Source organism: Schistocerca gregaria, chromosome 1, assembly GCF_023897955.1.
Source record: "Schistocerca gregaria isolate iqSchGreg1 chromosome 1, iqSchGreg1.2, whole genome shotgun sequence".
Classification (NCBI taxonomy): domain Eukaryota; kingdom Metazoa; phylum Arthropoda; class Insecta; order Orthoptera; family Acrididae; genus Schistocerca; species Schistocerca gregaria.
In genome coordinates, this window is record NC_064920.1 from 92,488,920 (window position 1) to 92,515,717 (window position 26,798).

Genomic DNA, 26,798 nt, shown 5'->3' on the forward strand with positions numbered 1-26,798 from the left:
ATTGGGAATTGACCCTAAATAATGAAAAATATGAGATCATCCACGTGAGTGCTAAAAGGAATTCCATAAACTTCGGTTACACGATAAATCAGACAAATCTAAAGGCCATAAATTCAACGAAATAGCTACGAACAATAGTAACGAAACTCTTAAATAGGAAAGAAAGCATATAAAACGTTGGAGGGGGGGGGGGGGGGGAGACAAACCAAAGATTGCGTTTTATTGGTAAGACACTTAGAAAATGTAAGAAATTTATTAAAGAAACTGCCTACACTGCCCTTTTCCGACCTCATTTGGAGTACTGCTGCGCGGTCTAGGATCCGTAACAGATAGGATTAACTATTTGTATTATCGGGAAATAGGGAGAGAATGTCTCTGACATGATACAGTATTTTGGGTGGACATCATTAAAACAAAAGTCTTTTTAGTTGCGGCGGGATCTTCTCACGAAATTTCAGTCATCAATCTTCTTGGCCGAATGCGAAAACATTTTGTTGACGCCGACCTACACGGGAAGAAACGATCACCACCATAAAATAAGGAGATTCAGAGCTCGCACGCAAAGACGTAGGTGTTCAGTTTCCCTGCGTGCTGTTCGAAATATGAATAATAGAGAATTAATGTGCAGACGGTTCTACGAACCCTCTGCTAGGAACATAAGTATGATTTGCAGAGTATCCATGTAGATGTAGATGTACAAACACTACCAACCGCACGCCCATACATAGATCTCTTCAAATTCCCCTTGTGTGCTATGGATTGTCTTGACTCATGTGTCTTTTATCAGCGAGACTCAGATGACACCAGAAACGTGGGACATTTCATCTAAGGCTTGTTCCTACTGGAAACTAAGGCCGGCAGAAATACAGGAGTTCATGAGTGGCATAAACGAAGCCAAATAACAGGACCCAGCATGTTACAATCACAATCAAACACTAAAACTGTGTGCCGGACCGAGACTCCAAATCGGGACCTTTGCCTTTCGCTGGCAAGTGCCCTACTAACTGAGCTACCCAAGCACGATTCAAGCCCCGTCCTCACAGCTTTACTTCTGCCAGTACCTCGTCTTCTACTTTCCAAACTTTACAGAAGCTCTCCTGCGAAACTTGCAGAACTAGCCCTCCTGAAAGAAAGGATACTGCGGAGACATGGCTTAACCACAGTATGGGGGATGTTTACAGAATGAGATTTTAACTCTGCAGCGGAGTGTGGGCTGATATGAAACTTCCTGGCAGATTAAAACTGTCTGCAGGACCGAGACTCGAACTCGGGACCTTCCCAGGAGAGCTTCTGTAAAGTTGGGATGTTAGGAGACGAGGTATTGGCAGAAGTAAGGCTGTGAAGACGGGACGTGAGTCGTGCTTGGGTAACTCAGTTGGTAGAGCACTTGCCCGCGGAAGGTAAAGTCCCGAGTTCGAGTCTCGGTCCCGCACACAGTTTTAATCTGCCAGGAAGTTTCATATCAGCGCACATTCCGCTGCAGAGTTAAAAGCTCATTGTGGGCACATTCGAACATCTTACAATAATGCACTTTCAGGACAATGTTCCTTACAGTTTTATTCTGCTACTCTACTCCAATCACAAAAACTTAGCAGCACAGGCAAGGCACACTAATTATCAGGATATGTAAGTTTTCCGGACTGAAATACCACAGCTACATCTCCTGCTCAGCTGCACGAGTATTACGCAAAGAAGTAAGGTCGATAAGCACATGAGACGAAGTTCCTACTTTTAGCCTAAAATATTTGTAAATGTAATTTGAGTTGATAATAAAATATTTATATATATATGTGTAGTGCCTGTTCTTTAAGACATGTCCATAAGAAGAGACACCGTTCTTGGTTTTTCATCCACACATATTCATGATGGAATGTAATAACCTTTGACATTAGCAGCAACTGTGCATCGAAATGAATTCAGAGCACAAAAGTGAGAATTTGTGCCGGACCATGACTCCGACACGGATTTCCGCTTAATGCAAGTGGTCGCCTTAACCGTTTCCGCTCTCAAGACACGCTTTCCGTCCGACCCAATTTCGCAACTTGTCGCACAATACTTACGTGTAGTCCCTTCCTCCTTAGAGATTGCTTGCTGCACCACACTGGATTCCCGCAAGAGTTCAGGAGAGAGAGTAGATCCGTACTTAAATGATATTAAAGGCCGTCAAGCCGTTCATATTTATATATGAGTGGTGTCTGTTCTTTCGGACTTCCAGTAGCTTGCCAAGTAAACGAACTGAATTCTCATGAAACTGAAAAATTGGACACTATAAATTCCTAAAACGTTGTACAGTGTGTGAAATTAGCTGCTTAATTCACGGTCAGCAATGAACTGATGCAGCTAGTACCTTTACCTTTTCTGCACTCTTTCTGTGTTTCAATGTCTCGCCCTATCTCTCTCTCTCTCTCTCTCTCTCTCTCTCTCTCTCTCTCTCTCTCTCACACACACACACACACACACACATCCATTATTTCGATAATGAGCTCAGACTGAATAAATTTCTCGGGCGTCTCTGCGAATGTCTTGAAATACTTCACCAAAGCGTTGCCGCCAGAGCGGCCATAGCTTCCCAGTGCTGTTGGGTCCTAAGGCAGGCTGGCGGCTGTCTGAGCTTTCACCTGCTGTAGGATATGGGTCTTCAAAGCCAAATAACACGTGAGCAGGTAATGGGCAAAACGCTTTCCCAGGCAATAATAATTGAGATGAAATTAACTTTTCTGGAATTTTGGTTAGAGCCAAAGGACACCAACCAAAAACCTTCATTCGTCCAGTCATATTCAAAATAACATGATCAATAATCTTTCTATATGCACTGTATAATATGCAAACGACCATGAGCCCGATGATTCATTCGCTTCGCCTAGTCCGCTCTGTCGCTTCTGTGCCGCATACAGCTAGAAGGCACAAAACATTCCGTGTTCCCAGCACGCCGGACACAGGTTGCAATTGCGGAATGAACGGAGGGCAGCCAGGCGAGTAATTCATAACGAGGTCGCCGCAGCATACAGAGCAGCAGAGCTACGTTTGTTCCAAACATCTGCGCACCCCAAACATCCCACTCTCGTCCAGCAGTCATGTAACGACACCGCAAAACGACGGCCCTCGAATAAGGAGCGCATGTAAACCGGACGCACAAACGAGTCACGAGCAACGGCCGAGTGTTACAACAGTCAAAAAAGATTACCATAAATTGCCGGACGTTTTCTAACATATTAATTTTCGCCAAAACTTACCTTTTATAACAGTGCTGTTGCCTGGATTTAGTCTTAATAATTAGGGAGAGAAAACGTGGAACAAAGTAACGGCTAGACCACAATAAAATATGAAACAAATCTGTGTTTCGGATTAAGGGATGTAGGACGGCAAACGGGCCGATTTGGAGCAGGAGAGGCATCACAGGACATTTTAATTTCCAGTGTCTATACTTTTACAAATAAAGTCATAAACTTTATCAGCATCACCAGGAAGGATTCAGGATGCACACTCATTTCAATGGAAGATCGAAAACATAACAAATAATATATGTTTTTTTTACATGTGATATTTCATCATTTTTTCACTTACTTATGGCAGCATTAGTTGCTGCAGGTACACTTTTCTTCATAAGTTAGAGGGATTCTTCTGTGAATTTTGCACAGCATACATACCATTACTTACAGGTATATGGAGTTCTAGAATTTATTTAATTTATGAAAAAACGTATGAGCTGTTATATTTTAAACTTCATGTTTAGAAAAAACACAACTTTTATACTTAATTACCTCAATTTTTACCACAGTTTTTAATAGATGCAGGAAATTCTAGTGTTCCATACACCTTTAAGTATGGTTTATATGTTGGGAAAAATTCATCGAAGAACCTCTCTTACGTATGAAGAAAAGTGTACCTATAGCAACAAATACTGCCATTTGTAAGTGAAAAAACTGATGAAATTTAACATGTGAAGAATATTGTTTCGTTATGTTTTCGAACTTCCTCTTCTATGTGTGTGAATTCTGAATTCTTCCTGGTCATGCTGACAAAGTTTTATGAATTTATTTGTAAAAGTATAAACAGTGGAAATTAAAATATCCTGTGGTGCCTCTCCTGCTCCAAGTCGGCCCGTTTGACGTCCTACCCCACTTAATTGAAACACTTAAACCAATAGCGATCCCACCTACGTTTGAACTTTCCCTTTGTTTCCTGGGCAGTAATGTTCTTCTTATTAACGTAAAAGAAATTTTCGATTTGCCTTGTGTTTCTACGTTACTTTGTAATTTGGAACTGTCTGAAAAAGTAGGCAGTTTTGTAAGTCTATACAAATACTCACCTCTCGAGCGGTTTGAGTAATTTATAAAAGTTATTCATCATTCGAAGGGGAAGAGTGCAGAATAGTGTCAGACATTAGTGACATGATACACATTTTATGCAATTTGTAGACAAATTATATGCAATTTTAAGAAAAATAGCTATATCAAAATATAAATCGTCAATCTCAAACTTCATTCATGAATAGTATGTGGTCCTACAATGTGACTTTCTATTTTAAAGGCACATTTACGGGGCGAGCTTTTATTAGCAGAAAACGTAATTATAAGTAAAGAAATAAAGAAAAATTTTAGCCATAGATATAATCCACAGCTGTGTAAATATTGTATGCAGCCGATGGAAACATTTGAAGATTTTTGATCGTCATATAATTCTACTTAGGGTGACCTTTTTTTCAATGCCTTATTCAGACCGTACGTATTTAAGCGCACCACCATTATAAATACATTATTTTATTAATACCAGAGGAGTTGCAACCAAACGGCACTCGTAATTACGTAATGTAAGTGTCGTACATTAAATTTTGTTTCTATTTCCGAATGTGCTGTTATTACTAACTTATGTTTGTTTTATTTTGCGTCTTTATTACTTGTAACATGGCATGGCAAAAGGTTATTACCAACAGTGGCTGCTACTGTTACTGTTGACACCGACCTACACAGAGAGGAACGATTTCCACGATAAAATAAGCGAAATCAGTGCTCGTACGAAAAGATACAGGTGTTCATTCTTTACGCGCGTTATACGAGATTGGTATAATAGAGAATTGTGAACGTGGTTCGATGAACCCTCTGCCAGGCACTTAAATTCGATTTGCTGAGTGTCCACTTAGATGTAGATGTAGATGTAGAAAAACGAAATTAATTAAACTGGTGACTTCGTGTCTGGATTCATTGTTATATGTACTACATTGTCTTCCTTTTGTTTCATGTTTATTGGAAACTACCAACGAGTCCGGAATACACTGAAGTAAGACAAATTACTGGATTGCAGTAGACACCAGAATTTACTCTGAAAATCGCGGATACAAGGTAAGGCACCGCATCATAAAATCAGCAATCTTGCCCAAGCGCTTCGTATTATCGTAGCTTCCTTGGTAGATCTACCACAATATTATATTCCCTTAGCAGAGATTTTAAGCTACATCTCTGTTTCCTAAATTATTTTCATTATTCACACTGTGCAACAATACAAAACTGTGTTCACAATACGGCCGACTGTAGTTCTGTGAGACGTAACATGGCGTGCAGCCATTAGTATTCAAAATTTCAACATTACTTTCGGCGGTTAATTTTCTTGTTCAGACAGTGTCGCACAGCGAGATTAATTTTTAAATGTGTTCTGATTGCCCATTTCATTTTCAATGAGTCATACATTACGTGTGGAATGGTACTGATCAGTAAACTATTAGCAAAGATGGAGAACCATATACTGCAAACACAGAAGCAATCCGACTATGAAATGCCTTTAAATAATTAAAGTGACGTTTCGGCTGACGAGAATACTAACGACCGACGTATTACTGATTATTCTGGTTACGTAAATTTAGAAAATAGACCGCCTAAAAGTAATTTGCCTAAATATAGTTCCGAACCCATTCTGGTGTCTGACATCATGTCTAACGACGAGGCTGGGAGGAACAATTGCACATCACTAGTATTGCCAGTATGTACTATGCTATTATGAAACAAATGACACAACATAAATAGGACGTTGACTCACGTATCGACCAATAGATGGCTTCCATACGCGCCACTTTGAAAACAGCTCCTGTCCAGATGAAAACACGACACGATGACATTATATGAGCTTTAGTGAAACTTTCAGAGCTTACACTACAACAAGGAAACATAAATAAAGATGTAGCAGGTATCTGAGCACAAGTGAAAATTCTCAATAAAACATACGGGTCAGTAGTTATTCAGATTAAATCTTATCCAGCAATGCATGATAATATAAAAACGCGTACTCATGTCCAAAACGAGGATGACACAATTGACAGACAGCTTTCTGATAAAGTAAGACTATACATTGACAACCATTTCTCATCCATCAACAGAGAATTTCACAGGTGGATAGAGCAAAAAGACAAATATATTGATGAGTGCTTACAAGAAAAATTGCCTGAAGTTGTCCAAGACACTGTCGCGGACTTTATAAATAGCAAGAAACACGTTATCAGTCAAGCAGTAGAATCGGCCGCTGTGCAATCGAAGCAGTTTGACACTTACGTATAACCAGTGTTCAGTGACGATAATAGCTGCCGAAACACATACCTTTGGCAATGAACACAAGTACATTTATGACGCATACACAACGCAAACTACGTACTCATAACAACAGTAGGCACCGCGACATGGCACCCTGCAATGCAATCGTGATAATTATCAACAACATTTTCCTTGCCATTCTGAAACTAAACATTACTATAATGCCAAGGAAGAGGACAGCCTCATAAAACATATTTAAATATGGGACATTTCCTTGACGAGCCGGTTGCAATGCGCGGCATTTTCCGCGCACTGAAGGCAAGACTGCCGTTTAGCAACAAAGAAAAATTTCTGCACATCCCAGAAAACGACGCGGAGTATTTTCTCACATGTTCGATTCTGTTTATATGCTTTACGAGGTCAGCGTTCCGTACGGCAAAACAACTGCTACAATGTTTACACCTGCGCCATGGAAAATACGCAGGCTAGACAACTAAATCGCGGCGCGCCGGCTGATGTCAGACACGGGAGCCAACAGAATCAACCGCTTCAAATGGAAAATGTACACACACAACAGAACCAACATGCTCAACACAGCACAAACAGTAATTACAACACTTCTCATCCTACTGGCGGCAATCCAACGAAACTAGAAACGGACCTGGAGAAACGACAACTACGCCGCTCGGTATCAAAACACTGCGACACCATCTCAGCAAAACAATAATAAAGACAAGTGGCAATTGCCACCACCGCAAATGCAAACTCAAGCCTGGTATGCATCTACGGTTCCGCAGGTGAGTCAAAACTTGAAAACGCTACGACCAACACAGTTCGGAGCCTGGAATAGACAATACCCAAATGTAAAGTAACAAGTGATACTGCATTTCCGTCTGTGACTGCACCCACTACAAATGTGACGACGTCAAACTAAAAGCAGTCAATACTTTGCCCCAGGTCGTGGCTGTGAAGGAATTGGTGGGCCACTTCCATATCAATTTATTATTGGACACACCCAGTTTGCAACGTCACAACGATCATGTACCTGACAGTTGCATACCACTACTACTCATAACGTATAATCATGACGAAAACTTGTCTGATCAACTGTTAAAAGAGAACACACAATGTCGTTCATCGAAAAGTGAAATTGTTTTGGCCTCAACTACTGGTGTTGTGGGTGGTGTTTCCAATAATGTTATTCTGGACACAGTAATGTCTTCTCTTATGATTCTTACAAGAAAAAGTGTGGGTTTGAACCCGTACCAGAGTATCCTGTCCAGAACTGCAAAATTTTAACTGCCGTATGCAATGAGCCTTCTAGGATTAAGAAACAGGTATTTGTGACAGTCAAGATAGGTAATGGAATCGTACATTGGCCCTTACTTGCCATCCAAATCCTTGTCATTAATTGTATTTTAGGTTTAGATTAGTGTGCGAGATGGACCGCACTATTGGCTTCTCCCAGCGTATATGTATACTTACAGAAAAAGGTAGTGAAATTTCTACTGTCTTGGATACCAAGATTCTGAAGCACGATAAATATTGTACCGGGTACAAGATTCAGTTAATACAGGACACTGGGGCTGTTGACACACAGACACATGCACATGATGCCGAGTTGAGTACTAGAAAACTTTAATTTGTAATAAGTTATCAGCAACCACGGCTGTCACACATGATGAACCTAATGAACCTTATGATGTTTTGTCCAAGTATATACAAGTATTTAGCAAACGACCAGGAGTGATCAATAGAAGTTAGGCTCAACAGATTTTCTTCCATAAAACAGAAGTTAAATCTCAACAGATTTTCTTCCACAAAACCTTTAAGGTGCCACTATCCCAACGACCAGCTGTGTGGTACGAGTTGAAACAAATGTTATAGTTGAAAATCATTTAACCTTCCACGTCACATTACTGCAGCCCTTTACTTGTTGTAAAGAAACCCAACGGGAGTATCAGATTTGTTTTGGGTGCTCGTGGAATTAATGAGATTATTTTACCTGTTCACACGAAACCTGGGAATTTAGAGGAGCAATTCCAGAAATTTATAGATTCTAGGTATTTTTCTACCCTACATCTGACCAATTCGTTCTGACAAAACGCAGTCACGCCAGATCCTAGAAAGTATACCGCATTTATATTCGGAAATAGGGGGTGGGGGGTGGAGGAGCGAACATCAATTTTTGGTCCTTCCCTTCGGTCTGAACGTCAGTTCACGTGTGTTTATCACCGCATTGGATACTGTACTTGTACTCACTACACTAAAAACCTATTCATAGTTGGTAACACTTGGTCTGAACGCATTGATACTTTGCAAAAGATTCTGCGTAAATTTTCACCAGCTGGAGTGAAAGATAATCTTGAAACGTCGAAATTGGCTTGCAGTGAAATGAAGTATCTTGGACATATTATTAACGCTCAAGGTATACGACCTGATCCTGGTAAGACAGACAATCGAGAATTATCCTAGTCCATGGACTAAAAAGCAATTAAAATCATTCCTTGTACTTTGTTCTTTAATTCGACTATTTTTTCCACACCAACTATTAAACAGTCAGCGTCTATGGAACCTACTCAAAAAGGATCAGACATGGATATGGTCTGACCAGTGTCACAGACTTTGATGGTATTAAGTTTTGGTTAACGCAAAGATTTTGACCCACCCTGATTTTAACTTGCATTTTCGTATGACATGTGACGCCTCATCCTATGGCGTAGGCTGTTGTTTGTTTCAAGTTGCAAAGAGTGGACAACAAGAACACGTGAAAATAACTAGTTTTGCAGGCCGCATACTTAGTGAATGTGAACGCACGTACTCTACCACAGAACTTATAAGACTCTCTACAATGTGGGCCTTCAAGAAATGCATTTATTATTTGTACGGTAAGCACACTAAAATTTATACTGATCACCAAGTTCTCACATTTCTTTTATCTTGTAAGCTTGTACATCCGAGATTATCATGCTGTACTTTATCTTTGCAAAACTTTTCCTTTGAAATTCTATATATTAAGGATAAAGAAAACATCACTCAGGATGCTTTGTCTCTTCTGCCTCAAGGCTTCAATAGGTATAACTCCCAACTGGAGGAGGAGGAGGAGGAGATTGGTGTTTAACGTCCAGTCGACAACGCGGTCATTAGAGACGGAGCGCAAGCTCGGGTGAGGGTAGGATGGGGAAGGAAATCGGCCGTGCCCTTTCAAAGGAAACATCCCAGCATTTGCCTGAAGCGATTTAGGGCTGGCTCTGAGCACTATGGGACTCAACTGCTGTGGTCATTAGTGCCCTAGAACTTAGAACTACTTAACCCTAACTAACCTAAGGACATCACACACATCCATGCCCGAGGCAGGATTCGAACCTGCGACCGTAGCACTGCGCGCCTAGAACCGCGAGACCATCGCGGCCGGCTGCGATTTATGGAAATCACGGAAAACCTAAAGCAGAAAGGCCGGAGACGGGATTGAACCGTCGTCCTTCCGAATGCGAGTCCAGTGTGCTAACCACTGCGCCACCTCGCTCGGTCCCCAGCTGGAGAATGTGAATGATTACTGTATACTTCTTATGCAGGATAAGCCATATCACCAATATTATATCGACCTAGTAGAAATATGTCAACGCTGCAGAAATCTGATCCTGACTGGAGTAAGGTAAGAGGTTTACTCACAAAACAATCTGAACGTCCTCTGTCCAACCGATTTTAATACATACTGATGTGATATTTTATCCCCGTCTTCCTGAAGCCACTTTTCCGTATGTTTGTATTAATAAACCTTCTGAAAGCCACTTCATTTGGCACACAAATTTTGTTTGGGGTCATTATGGTACCAAGAAGTGTCTAGCAAAGCTTAGTATCTATTGTTATTTTAGCAATGTGACACGTATACTGACATCATGTGCGATCTGTCAAAAATGTTAACCGCTGAACTTACGAAGAATGATTTGCACTCTATTCTACCCATTAAACCTCCAGAAATTGCAAGTTCTGACATAAGTGGTCCACCTCCCACAAGCAAAGCAGTCGTGGTGCCAAATATATTCTTGCTTATTACGATTTATTCTCGAAGCCTGTTCAATTGCTCGCTATAAGATCTGCTACTACCATTGCCATCATTCGTCGCTTCTCATGTGACTACATTCCTCACGTGGGAAGACCGAAAGCTATTTTATCTAACAATACTGCATACTATACCCGGTACAAGTGGTGTAAATTTCATAAAGACAATAGTATTAACAGTATTTTTATCGCACGTTGCAGTACCCATTGTAATACCACTGACGTATGTTCCGTGAGGTTAACAGATTTACGACAACCTACATCTCTACCAAACATGCCAACTGGGTAATATATTTGCTTTATTTTATTTGAAGAGGTACACAACAACCTAAATCGTTATGTAACACCGTAGGCTTCAAATGAGCTTATGTTCGATCGCAAAGAGGACAACGATTGACAATGCCAGTACCAAATCTTTCTTTTCAGCAAACAACACACGACAAAAAGGTAAGGGAAACCTGCGCGACGCTGTCTGCAGAAGCCAAAACTAGGAACAAAACTTATGCGCTCACTGTCAAGCCGAAGTGGGGGTTTAAAGTAGAAATGTTAGTGCTTTTGCATACTCAATATAATTCGTCAGCTCTTCAGCGGCGCAACGCGAAGTGGGGTCTGTTGTAGGACGTTCCTTATGTTATTGTCATCATTCCGCATCATGGTGCATATCTGCTACAGCATCTTAAAAGAAACAGATTTATTGGACAATATGGTTACCGTGCTCTTGGAGTATATCATGCTCAATGGTAAACACATCCATGAATAATGCTTAAGTTATACTGACCTATCAAACACACGTATCCCACAGTACTTCCTCAGAGAAGCTACGTAGTGTAAATGTTTCAATTCAGCTGTTCTTGTCACCTGCAGAAGGAGAAAGAAAAGATTCGTTTTGCTCGAATACTAACAGCAGGCACTTAAAATTGTGAAACAAATTTTTTACTAACTTTAATACATGTGTGAAGAATGTATTTTTTCAGCCTACGAGATTGACTATCTGCACCGTCAGTCTTCGACTACTAAAGATTGATTGACGTGAATACTTTATCATTCTACACCCTTACACTTTCTCGTTCAAACTTATTCGATCCACATCTCACCATTGAACACACCCACTTACGAGTATCTAAGGACAGTCATGTGGCGAGTATTGTTTATGTTTGATGTTAGTTCATTGTTTTTGTCATTTGCTAATTTGTAATTGTGCGCTTGGTCTTGTTGCTGGTGTGGGATGTCGTGTATAATCCTCTTCTACTTCAGGTCAGATCATTTGCAAAAGTAGAACATAGCTCTAAACTTGTAATGATTGTAAATACCGTAAATATTGTAAATTATGTAAAGCCGTATGAAAATATTTCTATGTGACCATTCATTCTTGTATGAAGGTAAGAACCTGTGACTACGAGGATACTGGTGTGCAAAACCGCATAATTGAACAAGACTGTTCATGATACATTGCTATGTATTTAGACGTGATGAATTATTTATGTTTGTAATTTGTTTACAAGTTGTTAACGTAAAGGCATGTTAGGAAATATTTGATAAAAGACTTGTCAACGGACATTTGCTATACGTCACAACTACCTGTGTACCAATATTTGTATATCGTCTGACAAAATTGAATATGTGAAAAGAAAACTGTGATAGTGAAGTCTCCGACACTTCTGAGTGCATCGCAAATTGACATTTACTGCGCTTCATCTTTGTACCTCTGCAAGTCTGAACAGCAAGAACTGGTTCCCTGCTGCAGGTTGCTTTGTTCCAAAACGAGGAAGAGCACTCTCCGGGTGGAGGAATTTTCGACGGGTCCTCAGGGAGCAAAATGTTCTCGGAATAGACGGACACTCTTACCTCGTGTAAGCGAGAATCGACGCTAGAACCGTGCCGTCTGAGGTCCTGCCTTAATGCCTTCAAGAACATTCTGATGTGGAATGAGAATCCACCTGTCTCTTATCAGGTGATGTACGATCTAGGATAAACAAACAGTGACGTCAGTCAAAATAAACAGGATAACCAGTGAAAAAAATATGAACTGTGCTACTAGTGATCGCGCACACGCGAATATTTATTGTACAAAATCGCTTGTTTTTTGCCAGAGCGGTGTTACTTCCCTAAGTGTCGCGCGCTGACGTAACTGCTTTTCTCACTTACAGTGATATTGCCTCACACTACAGTCCACTGGCTACGACAGATGGTCCAGTGGATACTTCCACCAGCGTGGTGGGAACTGAAATCTCAGTCCCTGCTATGCGTTCTGCAGTACTGCCCCAGCTCACTGAATGCTTTGATGTCTGCAGACGCCTTATAGAAGATAAATTTGAGAAAGAAAGAAATAAACTTGTTTATTCAGAAAGGGGTGCCTTACAAAATATATTACATTAGTCATATTTCATAACTCTCCAGTGATCACATAATGTGTACTACAAATATAGCTGAGCTAAGCAGCTTCCACAGCTCCTCAGGTTATTCGTCAGATTACACAATTTGAAATATAGGTCAGCGAGACATATAAATATGTGCCACAAATAGGGGTTTTTCTGTGCAGATGTTTTTGAAGAATTTAGACAAGATCTCTTCAAGACGTTCTAGGCCACTTGATGTGATTCTTACATTGCTCTAAGTTGACGACACCAAATTATTCTCTAACGTATTAATAACAGGAAATGCGCAGATGAAACTGGTTTTGTCGTTTTTAAATTACCAACTTACGTAAAAAGGTGTACCACAATGATACCTTTCCTAAGACGCTTCCGTAACTGCAGGGACTCTATGTAAGAATACACACTGGCCGTATATAACATTTGGGAGTCTCATTACATTTTCCTTATAGCCATAAATCAATCACGGAGAAATTTCTTTTAACTGTTTTTCTGACTGCCTAGAAACAAAATTGTTCCTTACCTACTTGTTACCGTCATGGAGCATACTTTCAAATGAAGAAACAAACAGTCTTCATTACAACATTAATTATTTTATTATTTCGCAATGATGATTATCACCTTTCTCTAGGCATCTTCGGATTGGCCTACTGGCGTAATACAACATTTCCTAACAGTAGCAGACCCCGTTTACTGAGATTGGATTAGCAAGAAAATATATTATACAACTATGTAACCTGCTTTTTCCGTACTCTGACAACCTACACTAGAAATAAGAAGGAATCAGGAAATTACGTTATTATGCCGTGTGGTGCAGTCCATCACAAACCAACAGGACCGAGGCCTAAGATAAAGCTTTTACAACATAAACATGGCGGAGGTGCCGTCCATAATCTGGTTCCACACATCACTCTGGATATGGAAACATGCACTGATGATGCACTGATGAGCAGAAACGTTATGACCACCTTCCTAATAGCCTGTTTGTTCGTCTTTGGAACGAAAAATATCACTATTCTGCGTATCAGGGATCCGACAGTTTATTGGTACTTTTGTGATCGCATGTGGCTTAGATGTCTACTCACAAATCATGCAATTCTCGTAAATAACGGGCCTCTGTTTTACGTGAGCGGTAATAGCTCCCGATAGCGACCCAAATGGATTCCATAGGATTTACATCAGGCATATTTTGTCGCTGAGACAGCAACGTGAACCTGCTATAACGCTTCTCAGACCAGCATAGCTCGTTTCTGACTCCAAGACACAGACAATGATACTGATTAAAGACGACATTGTCGTCGCGGAAGACATCATGTATGAGGACATGCAGCTGCTAGAGTGTCTTCCATTACTAACACAGGTCCCACGCAAGCCTAGGAAAATATCTCCCATATCGTAATACTCACTCCACCAGCCTACGTCCCTGGCGCGTTGCACATTTCTAGCCGCCGTCCATCTCGATGACGACATTCGTGGAGACCACCATCGACCTAGTGAAGAAAAAATGTGTTTACCCCGAAGCACCGACACTTTTCCATTGATCGACGATCGAACAACAATGGTTCCGTTCCCACTGGTGTCGTAACTGCCTATGTCGTTGGATCAACAGGTGAACCCGTAGGGCTGGTCGGCTGCGGAGCTCCATGTGTCAACAAAGTAGGATGAACGATGTGCTCCGCAACACTTGTACGTGGACCGGCATTGTGCACTTTCGCCAGAGATATCACCGGTCACCTTATACCCTATTTTACAGAGAAGACAAGCCTCCGAATCCCACATTCTGTGAACAAGTGTAGTGAACGCCTAAATATTATGCACCTAATGATAGTTTCACTGTCCTTCTACCTTATTTCCGTAGATCGTAGCGACAGTGGCACGTGAACATTCGACCGCCTTCGACGTTTTCGATATACTCGTTCACAGGCTTTCTGTAATAATAATCTGCCCTTTGTCAAAGTCGCTTATATCAATGGATTTGGCCATTTGCAGCCCATCTCTTCGTTAGGGTGATCAGTCGTCCGTGATTGCTCCGCTTACACACTTTCGTTACTGCGTCACGAGACCGCATCGCCACCAGGTGTTATTCAAAACGTCGCGGTGGGCAGAGGTCATAATGTTTTGACGTATCAGAGTTCAAGACACCCAACACAAGCGAAATCAGATCTCGGCAGATGGCACCTGCAGGCTGACCTATGACAGTGTTCTGTTGCTGAAGCTCGTCACAACAACCAATCATGACCATTATTATACACGCTGATTTCTTCCACCGTGTGTAAATAGTAGGGATTGGTTGATGAGAGGATACGGAGCAAAATGTCCGGAAATGTATGACTCCCATTCTAGGGACCATTTTCTGAATCCTACTTTGTTACAAAGAGTGTGGTCTAATACTTGCTATACCATGGAGCCACAGTTACAGAATGCATGGTTTCTCCTAGAGGGTGCTACTGTTCCTCGTACGACATGCCCTAGCGCTCTCTCATGCCTTAGTAATTAGTAGAATTTTGTTCGATTCACTTCTCTTGCTAATTCACTTTGCAATGGATATGATAGAGGGTCGTATAGAATGGTTCCGTATTTAAATCGAGATTATGCTGACATAATGTTCACTTACGTAGAGACAACGGGCAGCGGGCAACAAAGTTGTATCAGGAGACCCGACAGCAACCACGGCATTCAGTGTTTGCAACAGTGTTTCGCCGTTTGCCTGAGACAGGATCGTTTCGTGAAGCAGGAAATCATGAAGGGCGTACCTGAAATGTTAGGACACCAGCCTAGCTACATTATATGTTGAAAATGGTTTCCATGTGCCTCAACGTGTGAGTGTAGCCAAGATAGTATTCTCTGTTTCACCTACTCACATCGGCGAGGCTGCATCCGAACAGTATTAAAGGCAGCATGATTACCCTGCTCTAGTGCCTCGACATCTATAATAGGATTAGTTAAAAGAATCCCATATTCTGTTTTTAGACATAGCTCAGCTTCAAAGGAATAAGGGATGCTCTCGTCCTACCCTAGATCCTCGGTGATAATTAATAACCGAAACCGATAAATGACTAATGGGACAAACTAACAGCTGATATTAAAATGAATTTTATAAACTGCCAGGAAATGGATCGGTAAACGTAAGTTTGTAGGAGTACTGATATCGAATCACTGAAAGCAATACTGATGCCAGAGGTCAGAAATGATCTAAGGAAAAGTAAACGGAAATGGGTCGGGACGGTACGTAGGACAGGGCGAACGAAGTGTCTCCCAGATCTCACCTGTAGTGAGAGAAACACCACCTGAGTCCGACGTTCTGGTAACCGACTAAAGGCGAAGACAGTTACAGAGTAAACGAAGCCTTCTAGCCGGGAGATGTGTTATAGTTATTTAAAGAAGGCTAAAAACGAAGTGGACATCATCTGAACCTACTGTAAGAAACCAAGGTGAGAGAGTTTCTCAGGTCAGAATGAGGGTGATGTGTTATAGTTATTTAAAGAAGGCTAAAAACGAAGTGGACATCATCTGAACCTACTGTAAGAAACCAAGGTGGCCGACTCTCCAGTAGCCGTCGCAGTTTGAAAGTCTCCTAACCCAAGAACGAGGTGTCATCACTTTCATAGCAATTTTGTCATCAATAAAGGGAATGAGTACTCCATTGCTTATGCTACAATTTCAAATGGCTCTGAGTAATATGGGACTTTACATCTGAGGACATCAGTCCCCTAGAACTTGTACTACTTAAACCTAACTAACCTAACGACATCTGACACATATATGCCCAAGGGAAGCTTCCAACCTAGAACCGTAGCGGTCGTGTGATTCCAGACTGAAGCACATAGAACCGCTCGGCCACAGTGGCGGGCAAAGTTGAACAGTCGAAATCGATTTAAATTGTCTTTCAGTGGACGAAGTAAGTGAGAGCTATCTGCAGTGTGCACAGATACCCTTCATAAGGGGAGGAAAGGTGATCGGCAAGTACTGTGCGCATGTAACAGAACCTTTTTACAAGACGATATTACGGCCTATTCTAAAGTACTGCTCCGCAGTTTTGTGGCCTCATCAAGTAACATGAGGGGACAGGTGCAATAATTTCGTACAACCATGCTAGAATCTTGACACAGATGATAGGGGAAATTAAATCTTCAGAAAAAATTTTTGTTCTTAAGATAGTGTGTTGGTATACATTCAGTGCACCGATATTGAAGAAAGGAAACAGTTATGTTGCCTCCTTTATAGAACTCGTGAAGGGATCACAATCCTAAGGTAAGACGAATTAATGCAATAACGCACGGAGTGGCGTAGGAGAGATTATGCACAAGAGCTCCCAAGAATTCGATTCGCGATCCCTGGCCTGGCACGATTGCTACAGGACTCAGCCACACTCTACATTTTCTACACAGTCTAAGCACGACGCGGGGTAAGAGTTGGAAGCTGCGGAAGTACTGCATATGACTTGATTTTGTACCTCACATTTCTCAACAACATAGATCACAAACAAAATTAATATTATCTAACTATTTTAGTGCACAAAAGATGTAATTCTTATCTGATACAGACTCAGAAAATTTCACATATCATTTCAGCCAAGTTGATACTTAAACGTTACTTACTTAGTTTCAAAATAGAAAATTTAACGGTCACATAGATTTGTTGATCGAAACATTTTAGAATTTTTGCACTCAATCTCTGGAGACAGGGAAACTTAATTCGAGGAAACCAATGTAGATCTCCTGGACAGTTTTAACGGAAGGGGTTTATGTTTAAAACGGGAATTACCTTGTAGATCAATCAATTACATCTTCAAATGCTCAGAGGCGCTTTCAGCCGAAAAGGCGAGTGGATTATACAGCTCGAAAACGTGTATTTCAAGGCCACAATGAATTATTCCGACTTCCTGTTTTTGTTTAATGTCAGAGTTCTATGAGTGTGTTTGTCAGAATGTTTACTTCTCCAACGAGATTTCCTTTTTAAATGCATCCCCATGAAATCAGAAGCTGTTTCACAACTTTCAGTATTTTATAGAGGGCAGTGTGCAGTCAAGTCAGCTTAATGTGCGAGGTCTGTATTCTATGCCGAATGTTCTAATTTTCGCTCTTGCAGTCACTTCTCTTCATAAATCTACGATAGTGAGTTTAAAGTCGAAAAATGCTTCCTGGCTTGCCCCTTGACTTAACTCATGTACATTATGGAAAGTTGTAAATATCCATAGTCTTCGTTCAGTTCCATTGAAAACGGATGCAACTGACAGTGAGATAATGTGTGTGACTTCAGAAAAATGGCTATTCGTGCCATCAGTTTCTTCACTTGTTGCATGTCTGCAAATTTAGCACAAAGTATTTATTTGTGTATAGAACAATGTATCCTGTCCGTCAATCGAAAGTTTTTCTCTTAAGCCTTCTTGCATAGCACTGTAATGTAATTTCATGGCAAGTTTTCAGTACCCGTTCGTTAGGCGACTGCATAATATATGTTGAGAATTCTGATTCCTCTCTTTAGTGGGGGTATCTGATATAGATACCACCCGACGGGCGTTAACGTTGGCAATGACATTGCATGTTTCCCTGGGATGCTGAAAGCTTGCGTGCGGGATTGGCGGATCCAATGGCGTGCGTCCGCTGAGCCACGCCTCCAGTGGCTGTAGACTATGAGCGCCCTCTGCCACCGCAATATGGGGTGGCCGGTAGCAGCCACATAGCCCGCTCCCGCTCAGAGTCCCATCTTTACTTGATGCTACGCAAACGCCAGCAGGTTGCAGCTCTCACACCATCGTTCGTTCCTTAGTTCCTCTTCCTTGTTGACACACCACGCTGGACTACTTTATTGCTGTGTTACTTGTAATGAGTCGCCGTACACTTGGAGAAACATATGTAAATCTTCTGTGTTTTATGTTATATGGTTCACTAATCATTTCTGCTCCTGTCTATAGCTTCCCTACAATAACAGTTGCAGCACCACCGAGTATCCCGTCTCTCCTTACCATAGTGTACTAATTCACTCACAACATTTAGCTTTGAAATGCTTGTGATGATAGATTTTTAGACGTCCTCTTTTCGTGGAAACAACCTTTGGACCTGTGAATATCCTCCTAATCACGAACAAACAGCGAAAGGTAAGCGGAGTTGACACCACGATTCCTCTATACTGAAGAGAAATGTGCTCACTGAAAGAAGCCACAGCGAAACGCTAACGAACTGTCGTGCTGTACCGTGTACTTCAGAGAAGGACCAATTAAAGCCGAGACTGGCTGAAACTAGCCAGCGTTAACTTCGGTTCTGCGATAGAAGATAAAAATTCCTAGTCAGAAAGATACATGATAAAATAAACAGTAATGGAAAACGGTATAGTGTGGTAAAGATTCGTTATGAATAGAAGGTGGAAGACAGAATGTTTCACAAAGAACAGTTAATTGTCAAACAGAAGAGGACGAGATAGCGTATAAGAAGGAAGTAAAATGACATTTCAGTACTGTTGTAGGAGAAGGGATTGAAGAGTTTCGAGTGAGAACGGGCACATCAAAAGAAATCAGAAAGGAGAACATTTTTCTAGGCTTCTGCAATAAATTTACTCTTATGGTAGCACATACACAGTCCAAGAATCACAAGATGGGAAGGCTAGAAGTTATCAGCTAGAATGCAATAAGGTCAGGCAGAGATTATGAAATCAGATATCGGACTGCAACGTGGGGGAATAATAGGTAATAGACACACGTCACCTTTTAATAATGAAGTGCTGACAGAGACGTAAGAGCATCATCAATATACACAAACGTGGCATATAATAGGATACTGATGAAATAGAGAATGATTGGGTTTGTCCTCAGTCTTTTGAGTCTTCATAAAAAACTGCATCAGGATGCTGAATAGAGAGCGAAAGGACGTATCTAAAAAGGGTAGTTACTAAAATAACGAGGACACATATAGGTATACAAAAGCAAATGCAAAGCAATTCTTAGTAATAGAAGAAATACTGTAATACTTTGGAGAAGTAGGAATAACAACATTGCTGTGGTAAAGCAAAGATTAAAACAACAAAAAGTCACTTAGTAATTATATTAGTAGGAAGCGCAAAGAAGACGAAGCAGATTTGCCGCAGGAAAATGTGCAGAAATTGAAAAGGTAATGCGCCTAGGACAAAAGGTCGTGACACCTTCTGGAGAACTTTAAATCCCAACATATTGAGAAAAGGACTATACTGTTAAACTCAGAGAAAGAGAATGTAGCTGGAAAGTGTTTATTGATGACGTATATGTATTAAAGAAACTTTCCACTAGCGTAATAGAAAATCTCTTTACTGTCGGTTTTGAAGGCTGTTCCCGGTTAAATGACTGACAGGGTTTTGTAAGACCAGAGTGATACGTAAGGTTCACACGGACTGCTTCCAAGTTACTGAACAGAATAATTTGCATAAGGTTATAAAAGAAAATAGTTTATCAGTTACATGATTATCAATTTGCCTTTAGGAAAAGTAAAGGCATCAGACAGCCCAAAATCACATCAAACTTGATAATGGAAGCATAACTTAGAAAAAATGAGAAACATTTATAGGATTTATCGAGAAAATAGTTCCACATTTAAAAGTGTTATTGATTTTAAATTCTCAGAAAATTACGTATTTCATACAGGGTATGTTATGGGGTACAATTAGAATATAGGACCAGAAGAGAAGCGTTCGGCTTAAAGGATTACAAGAGGCGTCAATCAGGAAAATGAGCTTTTCACCTATACTGTTGACCTGTATGTCTGAGAAGCGATGCAGTAAATAATATGGGATTTTATAAGCGCGATTAATATTCATGGTGAAAGTACGTCAATGATATGAGTCAGCTGTGAGAGTGAGGAAGAATTAGAGAATCTGTTTACTGAGACGAACAGTTTACGGTCACAGAAAATACACTCCTGGAAATTGAAATAAGAACACCGTGAATTCATTGTCCCAGGAAGGGGAAACTTTATTGACACATTCCTGGGGTCAGATACATCACATGATCACACTTACAGAACCACAGGCACATAGACACAAGCAACAGAGCATGCACAATGTCGGCACTAGTACAGTGTATATCCACCTTTCGCAGCAATACAGGCTGCTATTCTCCCATGGAGACGATCGTAGAGATGCTGGATGTAGTCCTGTGGAACGGCTTGCCATGCCATTTCCACCTGGCGCCTCAGTTGGACCAGCGTTTGTGCTGGACGTGCAGACCGCGTGAGACGACGCTTCATCCAGTCCCAAACATGCTCAATGGGGGACAGATCCGGAGATCTTGCTGGCCAGGGTAGTTGACTTACACCTTCTATAGCACGTTGGGTGGCACGGGATACATGCGGACGTGCATTGTCCTGTTGGAACAGCAAGTTCCCTTGCCGGCCTAGGAATGGTAGAACGATGGGTTCGATGACGGTTTGGATGTACCGTGCACTATTCAGTGTCCCCTCGACGATCACCAGAGGTGTACGGCCAGTGTAGGAGATCGCTCCTCACACCATGATGCCGGGTGTTGGCCCTGTGTGCCTCGGTCGTATGCAGTCCTGATTGTGGCGCTCACCTGCACGGCGCCAAACACGCATACGACCATCATTGGCACCAAGGCAGAAGCGACTCTCATCGTTGAAGACGACACGTCTCCATTCGTCCCTCCATTCACGCCTGTCGCGACACCGCTGGAGGCGGGCTGCACGATGTTGGGGCGTGAGCGGAAGACGGCCTAACGGTTTGTGGGACCGTAGCCCAGCTTCATGGAGACGGTTTCGAATGGTCCTGGCCGATACCCCAGGAGCAACAGTGTCCCTAATTTGCTGGGAAGTGGCGGTGCGGTCCCCTAGGGCACTGCGTAGGATCCTACGGTCTTGGCGTGCATCCGTGCGTCGCTGCGGTCCGGTCCTAGGTCGACGGGCACGTGCACCTTCCGCCGACCACTGGCGACAACATCGATGTACTGTGGAGACCTCACGACCCACGTGTTGAGCAATTCGGCCGTACGTCCACCCGGCCTCCCGCATGCCCACTATACGCCCTCGCTCAAAGTCCGTCAACTGCACATACGGTTCACGTCCACGCTGTCGCGGCATGCTACCAGTGTTAAAGACTGCGATGGAGCTCCGTATGCCACGGCAAACTGGCTGACATTGACGGCGGCGGTGCACAAATGCTGCACAGCTAGCGCCATTCGACGGCCAACACCGCGGTTCCTGGTGTGTCCGCTGTGCCGTGCGTGTGATCATTGCTTGTACAGCCCTCTCGCAGTGTCCGGAGCAAGTATGGATGGTCTGACACACCGGTGTGAATGTGTTCTTTTTTCCATTTCCAGGAGTGTAGATTAGGAGTAAACCAAAGGGAAAACCTACGTATGATGTAGGATTAAAAACAAATGCAAAGGAAACTTAGCATCTAAACCAATAACTATGTAAGAGACGAGGTGGAGGGATTCAGCTAACGTGGAATCAAATATGCTTAGCGAACTAATTAATAAGCTAGAAGAAGCAAAATAGGGCAGCTAAAGAAGCCAGTCCTCATTACAAAATCTCTATTGCTATCAAACAGATATAAATTGTATTTTTTACAGTCTCTTGTAGATTGACTGGCTTTCTTCAAGATCCTGTATTATTGACTAATGTTCTATTGCAATCACTGCACTTATACGATAGTCGTAGTCAAAACTAAGCTCAGGAATGTCAGTTGCTTGAATAACATAAGTTATAGATTTAAAAGCGGCATCTAACCGTTCAATTCATATCGTGTCCATAGTGTTCGAATGACATTTATATAGTTTCACCTTTTTACTGACTGAAAGCCTACATTCAATGAACAACTTACTTCGATACCTAGTGTATCGGTGAATACTACTGCAAATCAGATTACAGAAAGTTCACAAGGCAGAGTTACAACATGTTCAGCAGATACAAAGACGGTATATCTCATTTCACCGCACGCCCGGCTGCTGAAAGGAGGGCTGAAGCAAAGGTGCTATATTCCACAAGCCGTAGGGCGTGTGACGTGCCACACAGGAGGCAAAGGAGCTTTATGCAGATGAAATGCAAAGTGATTTACACCCACAGTGTGGAGAACCCCTTGAGGATCACAGGCTGTGCTGTGCCCGACGTGTTATTGAGGTAAACTCGGCGCGCCTGGCTTCAGCCGTCTTACTGCGTACGTCAGACAGTTGCCACTTGTAAGCAGATACTCAAACTAGTTGCATTCGGAACCCCAAGTCACATGTAACTCTAATTAGTCTTGTGCAGTACTTTGGTTAATTTAAAGCATTCTGTGTACTGCCTGAGCCTGGGAGTCTAAGCTATAAACTTCAAGGTAAGCGTAAGCACGTTTTCAGCAATGCTGCAGTTATTAGGCACATTTGATGAAAATTTAGTGCCATCAACCCAAAAACACGCAATTATCCATTTTTCTTTCCTTATTTCGATCCATGTCGACATCGGTTTATAAGTAAATTATCTGGTAAGGTGCCCTTTCATACAAATGTATTATTTAAAACACTTTTACGTAACAGAACACCTAAAGTATATAGAAACAATGTTACACTACTGAAACAAGTATCATTATCTTTATCGTGATAATCACATACACTTTCACTTGCTGTTATCTCAGTTAGTTGTTGTCCTTCTGAAATATTCTAAGCCAGCAGACACAAATTTTTAAGATTATAATAGATGGTGGAGCACCATCGACCACATGAAACTGCCTGACGTTTTAAGAACGCACGCTCTGTAGAAACCAATAGCTGTCTTACTACAGTAGTATCCTGTATACATTGTCCACTCACATCAATGTGAACGCCGCCCATGTTGGAAGTCAACGTGCAATAACCATCCACACGTGGCACCGTGGCTACACTAGTAGTGGTAGTTGTATAAAGTGTGTCGCCGGGGATGTGGCAGAGGGCCTTAAAAACCAGTGCAGTTGATCAATTGCAATTTATACGCGGAGCAATTTATATATCGTACCAACGGGTATGATCGTAGGCTTTCAGACCAATGGTGAAAGCTTTTACAAAACGGCGCAGTTCGTAAACCGTTCCTCTGCCGCCATGGTTGAAATATGTCTTGCATAGCAAAATGGCCTATCCAAACCCGGCGTCGTTGCAGCAGAGGTGCATGACGACCGTAGATTACAAAAGTTAATGACGGTTGTGGAGATGTATACGGGCATATATACGCTAAGGAACTGATCGCCCAGATGAACCCAGGGCTATCAACTGCGTCTGCTCAACAACCGTTCAGCGGAAGTTGCTGCTTACGGGCCATCACAGCAGGCGCTTGGTTCACGCACTCGTGTTGATTGATGTTCATCGCAGACGAAGGCTGGAATTTTCACGCCAGTACGGAAACTGGAGGTCCCCAGAGTTGGTACAGGTGACCTTTCCAGGTGAATCATATTTCAAGCTCTGTCGGATAGATGACCGTTTGCCTGTATGCCGTGAAATGTATGAAAGCAAATATCGTGGAAAAATCGTGGGAGGGGTATAGGCCGGAGGGCATTCCGTTGGTGATTTCGTGATTCTGGAACGCACAATGGATCAACACATGTATGCATATATCCCTAGGGAGCATCGCCAACCCTACATGCAGTTTGTTTTTCCTCATCACGATGGCATCTACTAGCAAGACAAGGCCACGTGTCATAATCTGGGCAAATCTCAATCTGCAGTAGCCCTCCCGGCTAGCGGCGCAGTCTAACGAGCTGCTTCCCAAGCGGGAAGGCGTTCCGTTCCCCGTCACGAATCCGACCGGCGGGTTAGTGTGAATGTCCTGTGTGACGGCCAGCCTGTGGATGGATTTTAGGGCGGTTTTCCATCTGCCTCGGCGAATGCGAATTGGTTCCCCTTATTCCGCCTCAGTTACACTATGTCGGCAATTGCTGCGCAAACACTGTCTCCACCTACGTGTACACCATAATTACTTTACCACGCTAACATTTGGGGCTACACTCGTCTGGTATGAGAAGTTTCTGGGGGGTCCACTGGGGGTCGAACCGCACAGTAACCCTGGGTTCAGTGTGGGTTAGACGGACTGCTGTGGCCCGTTGTGGGGCTGTGAATCACTGAGGGCTACGGCGGGACGAAGCCTCTCCGTGGTTTCTAGGTCCCTACTTCAATGCACAATACACACACACACACAATCTGCATTAGAACTTCCCGTTCCTACTCAGGACAAAAATGAGTGTTTCGCCATGTACAAATCTCTATTTGACCAGCGCACTAGGACAGAAACCATCGAATCCCTTGAAGTATCAGTGGCCAGTACAAACGAAAATTTTTCTTTATACAATTTTTAATGTTGACGGGAATTCAACTGCACGAATGCGTTACTCAGTTGCACGTTAGGACAGAATTACAATACTTATGATAAGTACCCGAGTCGATCCAACACTACCGAGAATAACGTATATTTTTAACCATTCTATGGCCTCAAGCGTTCTACCAGTAACCTGCGAATAGGGACTCATAAAACGTCTACACAGAAAGGAGACCACCGCAGAGCGTTCTGACTAGAGACCTATTTGCATTTTACCAGCATTATCTAAGGCGTAAGAATACATAGTTCAGACTGAAATTACTATTTACTTAACGTGGAATAATCTTCTGCATGAATACCATTCTGGTTTCCGGAAAAATCGCAGCGCGACGTCTAGTTTTATATAAGTGACTGGTGAACTGAAACAGGCTTTGGACAAATAAAACGTGAGTGATCTGTGCTTTTTGGATTTAGCAAAGCTTTCGACATTATAGACTTTTGTATTCTACCTGGTAAAGTCAAAAGTGAAAACATTTCTTCAGGCGCTGTACAGCTTTTCTGCTCATATATTACATACAGCCAACAGTGTGTAATGATAGTAAAAAAGAGATTACGATGGAAGGATGTAGTATCATTGGTCCCTCAAGGATTCGTATTGGAGCCATTATTTTTTTCATTATATGTTAATAGTGAGTCAAATATTATGACATATCGAAAAAAATCACTTACATACTCATGATTTTCGGCTATACCTAAGTGCAAACCCAACAAACCACCGCACAGCCATCCTGAAAGCAAATGAAACTTACGTGCTCTTAAGGTTAACGGATCCTGTCTTCCCGTACTGGAGCAAACGACCGTCGCAGGCAGCAAGAGGAGAACTGCACTGGAAATGACTGCTGAGAAGGCCTCGGACGTTGGCGCGCCAGGTACATACAGTCTGCGGCCGCGAACTCGGCTCCAGTTCACCACCGGCTGTGGAGGGTGAAGCTTTGACAATGCCAGCCACACGTGCTGGCGAAACGTCAGTAAAATCATCAGATGAATGTCGGTCAAAGAACCCGAGACGGGAGCCCACAGGCAGTTTGTCATTTCGTCTTCAGTTAACTCTGCTTCCGTCGTGCAGTCAACAACTCTTCCCATCCACACACATACGCCAGTGAGCTCGATATCCAGTTGTAAAGACAGCGTCACAGTTTCACAGTTTACATTTTACTGGTGCCATTACATACCTTTACACACCTTAATATGCAAGAAAAACTAACTTATTAAACAAATTCGTGCACAGTAACACTTACTGTGCACAAGATAAGTAATAGTAAAATTGATCGAACTATCGCACCTGGCACAGTAACTACTGATGAACATCGCAGACGATGAGTCATCGACAAGTTCATATGTGACTGTAGAAGCAGCCCGTTTATGTAAACCAGCACCAGAGATCGGATGGTCGGTCTGAGCGGGGAGTCCGAGCATTCTAGGTCGGTTAACCGAAGTTCTGCTGTATTCCTAATCAATATTTTTATTAATATTGCATATCATTATTGTTGTATTGCTATGTAATATTTTTGTGCTACACTGGTAAGAAGTAAGAGAGGACCTTAAGACCC